Source organism: Perca flavescens, chromosome 5, assembly GCF_004354835.1.
Source record: "Perca flavescens isolate YP-PL-M2 chromosome 5, PFLA_1.0, whole genome shotgun sequence".
NCBI lineage: Eukaryota > Metazoa > Chordata > Actinopteri > Perciformes > Percidae > Perca > Perca flavescens.
Window position 1 is genome coordinate 19,002,579 of NC_041335.1, and position 6,023 is coordinate 19,008,601.

The 6,023-nt window shown below is 38.8% G+C and overlaps 1 long non-coding RNA gene across 1 annotated transcript; it reads left to right on the forward strand.

The window, feature by feature from the left end:
* Nucleotides 1-327: 327 nt before the first annotated feature.
* Nucleotides 328-5,671, forward strand: LOC114555968 (uncharacterized). The gene is made up of 3 exons (XR_003692619.1): nucleotides 328-705; nucleotides 4,120-4,221; nucleotides 5,153-5,671. It is a non-coding gene; the product is annotated as an uncharacterized LOC114555968 (long non-coding RNA).
* The last annotated feature ends 352 nt before the right edge of the window (nucleotides 5,672-6,023 follow it).

Genomic DNA, 6,023 nt, shown 5'->3' on the forward strand with positions numbered 1-6,023 from the left:
GGGTAAGTGTTTAATGTGATTAATATTATATTTTGTCGGACATTTGATGCGTAGTCAAAGAAAGCTCTTACAATATTCAACAACACACTTCGCCGTTTCGAAGTTCAGGGCAACAGTATCTATCACTGTAATTTAATAAAACGAATCTCATCCCCAGATTACATCGTTTCCTCAAATGAGGGAAACAGTGCCTCTATGTGTTGTAGCCTGTAAGGACTGCTCCATGTTAGCCAGTGTGTGCCTCAACCCAACAGACAGCAGGTGAAGCTGGCCTTCTTTGATTAAAACATATATCGCTAGCTAGGCTACCTGGCTAAGTATCAAACAGTTGGATGCGGTCGGTGTCACACAGCTTCAAAATTGCGTATGGACTGCGGAAAAGAAACACTTAGCTAGCCTACTTGGGTTATTTTGAAGCCAGTTAACGTTATACTTTGGTGTTACAAAAATACAAGATAAAGTTAACATTTTAATGAAACAAGCGGGAGTTAGCTTGTTTTTCAGTGTTGCTAATGATAACAGCTAATTTTTTTGCAAGAGTAGTAAGCTAGCAGCTATAAAGACAGGACATGAGGGCTTCTGTCAGCAAGCAAGCAAACAACAAGTGCAGTGGGATAATGGCTGATGGACTTTGATAATTTCGTCTTCAAATGGACCACATAATCTCCATGGGGAAAATGAGAATGGACTTTGACATCAAATAACGTGAGTCAGATACACCCTATAACCTTATCTGTATGTCTGTCTGGTCTTTGTTCACTGGTTTCTTTGCTGATGGTTAGTTAAATGTCTCTGTGTGTCTATTCGATATTGTACATGCTGATGAGCTGCTGAGCAAATGTTGCATGAATTGGTTATGCAGTCAACCTGTTGACTGTGTGTGATTTGTGAATGACCTTGCAGGTCTGCTTGTTGCTTGTGAGAATTTCTTCATGATTGTGTTTTAAGCTGTTATCTATAGTGATATTTAATATTACATAATATAGGCCTTACAAGGCTTTGGTACTGTAGCTACATGCATTGATAAACTTTTTAGATCTGATGTGTTTAGCCTTCAGTCCTTTAAGCATGCAGTACGAATTCATACCAGTAGGTATGATCTTTGTAGTACGGAATATATTATTGCACAAGAAACATTTGTAAGCTATGAATATATGATATGCACTTTCTTTGGGGAGAATATACACTACCGGTCAAAAGTTTGGGGTCACTTAGAAATTTCCACTCCATTATAGACCGAATACCAGCAATTATTGTAAGCACATAATGTAATCTGAAAACTGCTGCCCTGATTAAAAAAAACAACAATGCAACTGATCTCAGCTGGTATTCTGTCTATAATGGAATGGAATGGAAATTTCTAAGTGACCCCAAACTTTTGACCGGTAGTGTAAACTTAGTTGCCACTTCTTTAAGTGATCGTACAAACTCAAATGCAATCCAATACTTCAGCTCAGCCAGAAATTATCGCTTTACAAAAATAATAATGTTCAGTTGACCCTGACACTATCAGATAGGTATTAATGTAACTCTGTTTATTATTGATGTTTATAGTAGTAGTAGTAGTAGTAGTAGTAGTGTTGAGTTGCTCTGCATTACTAGGTGTTTCTATCTCATCTATGTCACATTGAGTGTAAATCTGTTATCTAAAACATTGGGAATTGAATGTTATGTGGTGTGCCATATTACATCTCAGTGAAATGGCATTACAAATCTGAATTTGTTAACTTAGTTGGTAAAATGACTCATTGTCCTACATACTTTATTTCTGTTTCTGACTTGGCTTCTGAACCTCTCCAGGTAATTTGAGGTAATTCATACTGACCCCTCTAAATCAAAGAGCTGGCCCCACAAGCCATTATATTCACTATTTATAATTCATGCATGCCTATATTGAGTTTCCTATGTTGTGCATATTTGAGAGAGAAGATAAGAATGAATGTCCGCACACACAGCGAGACTGTGTTCTTGTGTTCCAGGCCTTTTCCAAGTGTGTCTGTGGGAGTGCTGGAGCATGTGTATGTTATTGTGACATATTGAATCAATCCCTAAGCTCTGTTCGCTCCAGTGCAGCGGGAGCCTCGGGCCACTCATCTATCTTACTGGTCTTTGCTGTTGGGCACAGCTACGGTGATCCTGATTGGCAGCCATTACCGAACCCCGGTGGGAGGACACGCCTCATTGGTTCAGAGCAGATTTGAGGGCGGGTCAAAAGGAAGGATAAAGAAGTGTGTGTGCGTGCGTCTGTGGATTTTATTAATGATACTAAGGTGTACTCCGGCTACTGTGTCACTTTGGTATAATTCATGAACGTACAAAGAGGGACGTTTGAAGAACTGACACATGTACGCACACAGTCACTGCCTGCATTCAGATATTGAATCAACTGTGCGTAGGATTGGGTTGTTTCTCTTCCTGTGTGTGTGTGTGTGTGTGTGTGTGTGTGTGTGTGTGTGTGTGTGTGTGTGTGTGTGTGTGTGTGTGTGGGGGGGGGGGTGTGGGTGTGCCTCTCTTCATGCCTTTTTAAGCAGCAAGGCACTTTAAATGGAAATATACTTGACATTTAGGAGGAGATGTAATCAGCGCCCATTAGAAAGCAGCTGATTTCCTCTTCAGAGCTCCCTTACCGCCCTCTCTCCCAAAACTGTCTCCCCCTGCTTCTCTCTCTTTTTTTTCCATTTTACCACAGTATATCATTTCTTTTTCACACTTATGATTTATTTCTTTTTCTTCCACATTCTGCTGCCTGGCCTTCTTTCTTCCTTTCAATCTAATTTACCTGTGCACTCTCTTCCTTGCCCCCCGCTTCCCTTCACCTCCTGCTCCCCTGTCTTTCCCGATCAGGCCATTGTAGTTCAAGAATAGATGTCTGATTTAATTTCCACATTTTGCTGCGTTCATCTCGGTGTCATTATCAGGGCTCATTCTCAAACAGATAGCAGGAGAGTTGTATCTTGGCAAATCATGCAGATTAGTGAATCATTGGAGAGCTGTTCTGTTTGAAGCTTTAAGGTTGAGATCGCAGCATAACAACACGCAAACAAATCTACATGATTATGAAAACTGCTGCTCTCTCTCATCGTTATGAGTCAGGACTCGGGACATTACTGTAAAGTGTAATCTATTAAAAGTTGTTGATGCCTATAGATTAGTACCCATCTCCATAATATAATGGCCATTTTCATATTGTTTTGTATAATATATGATAGAAAAAGCAGTTTACTTAACCTTTTTGTCTACTGTCACAAGTATTCCAGTTCTTTTAAACACCTCTGGCATTACTTTTCATCAGTGCATTTAAGTGTATAGTAGAGTTTGTTCAGGACCTGTTGAATATTTTTCAGGGCATTATGCTTTACCTTCTAAGATGCATCCTCAGTAAATGCAGTGGCAATTATTTTCTTGATTAATTGTCTGGTCTATAATATGTCAGAAAATAGTGAAACATAGCCTACCCATTACAGTGTCCCACAGCCCGAGACGACATCTTCACTTTGCTTGTTTTGTTCGACCAACAGTCCCAAACACAAAGCTTGAAACAGAATGTTTTTGCTTGAAAAGCGATTATTGTCAGAATTGTTGCAAGTCAAACTTTCAGATAGTGGAGGTTAACCGCTCATCATGTTTTGTTTTCTTTGTAGTCCAGAAACTATGGTGAATCTTTTTATTAGGTTCTTACATAATACTCTAATTCTAACTTTTAGGGCTGGAACCATGGTTTTCAGTAATCTCATGATTTCTTTTTCTTTTTTTGGATTATTTGATTAATTGTGTTAGTGAAAAATGCTTGGCACAATTTCCCAGGTGACATCTTTTAAATGCCTTGTTTTGTCTGTCCCAATAGTCCAAAACCCAAACATATTCGTTTTCAAAGATATGAAACAGGGGAAAGCAGTAGCCTAAGTCCTCACATTTGAGAAGCTGCAAACATGGATTCAAAATTGTTGTTGGTTTATTTTTATCTAATCAATCAATCAACCAACCAACCATTTCAGAACTCTCTTGACCAGCATGTAAAAAGTGATTTCATAGAACCGGTCATGTTTTTCAAGTCCTGTTACTTTTATAATGTGTTTTAGTAGTAACTATCTATATTTACTGCTCTTTCACTCATTCTAGCCGAATGCTGCGCATCGTGAGCAGTGGTCTGGTTTGTTGACGTCACTCCTCCCTCTCTCCATCTGCGTTTCCTCATCAGGAGACCGTAGTTAAAGAATAGAGGTCTGATTTCATTTGTACAGTCTTCTGTGTTCATCTCAATTTCATTATCAAGGTGTCTTGTCAAACGGATTGTACCAGCGCTGTCTTGCGACAAAGAATAACCAAACAGTACCCTGATTAGCATATCCTGATTAGCGTTTGCTTTGAATATCCTGAAAATCTTTTTCCAGATTCTCCACAGAAACCAAACCAACGTCTGTATCATCCGTTTTGCAGTGCACTCGTCACAGATGCAAACATGTTAGCAAGATCTGGGACAAGTCGGACTCTCATTTTTGGAACATGACTGCGTGTGCATGTATGTTTTTGAAGTTTAGTGCATGTGGATTTCCTTTTCAACACAGCTTTTATCCGCCATTCAAATAAAAAGCTGTTTTTCGACTTTCAAGTTAGATAAGTGACAGATGGAACTTTTTAGTGACAAACCAGGTTGGTTTTAGTTCACGCTCCGAGTCAAAACAACAAACAACAGCCATTCTTTTTGCTAAGGGATGCTCAGAAGAGTTTTTGAATAATAGAAGTGATGAAAACAGGTGGGAAAACAAATCATATGAATTAATGATAAACAGGGGAGAGGTGAGCGCGTGTCAGCGTAGCGCGGGTGCCTCAGTGAGATTGTGGATAACAGTGTTTGATTTCAGATCAGAGATTTTATGGAAAAGAATATCAGTGGGAGTAATCAGCTAGGGCAGGTGCACAAGGCTAAAGGATAATAGAAAATAAATACCTGCAAAGTCGGGTCAGCTGAATCTGTAGCTGGGGAGAAAAAGCAGCTCTTATAGCCCCTGTAATAGTGAGAGCAAGTGGATAACGGTGTTAACTGTGAAGACAGACGGCAACCATTCTGCAGAGAAAACTTGTATATTTTTTTTTATTGATATGTCCATCTCATTGTGAAATTGTCAAAACAGACTACTGTTATTTTCTGCAGATTGCCAGATGATAATGTTTCTGTGGAAACACAAATCAACATGTACTTGAGAAGAACTATGAAGTTAATCCAGTCCTCCGTCTCTCCATGTGAGATTGACGGACAGAGGTGAAGAGCTTGAAGGCACCAAACAGATTGAAGGTCAAGGGGGTTTCATTATTTCAAATCCAAGCAATGTGGAAGATGTGATTTTCTTTTCTTTCTCTGATTATTCAATTTTGCTTTCGCTAATCAGAATTATTTTTCTTCTAACTGCACTTGGGTTTTAGCTGTGTATGTGCTTGTGCAATCATGTGTGAGGTTGATTTCAGGATTAACAGTAAATAAACACTGCCTTTGTGACTGTAATTATGAAGCCAGATGTGCTGACATGAGCTGCTACATGATTTACATCAGTGTCACAACAATGCACTTTTTAAACCCAGATTTTTGGCAGATGGTGTTTCTGTTTGAAATGTTTTTCATTTCATTCACTCTGTATCCAAAATTGATGTGCCACCACCCAGTGATTTTTGGCTGCTCTTGTGATGGAGAGAAGATGAATGCTGATTGAGTTTTGGCTTTCATCTTAGAAAAATAAAATTGAGTAACATTTCATAAAACACTGAAAGCATGAAATTGTTTCATGCAGATTTTGTGATATTACATCGTATTTAATTCCTGTATTTCTTTGCAGTTCTGATCCGTTTTTTTATTTTTGGTCATGCTTGGCAACCCAGTGTTCCAAAAAACAGAATATTTTCTTTGTATGCATGTTTATCAATTGTCACTATCAACACCACTCAAAGGGCAGCGGAAACAACCTGTAAACACAAGACTGATATATTATCACCCTTTAAGTTGATGTTGCAAACTTGTAAGCAAACTGTTG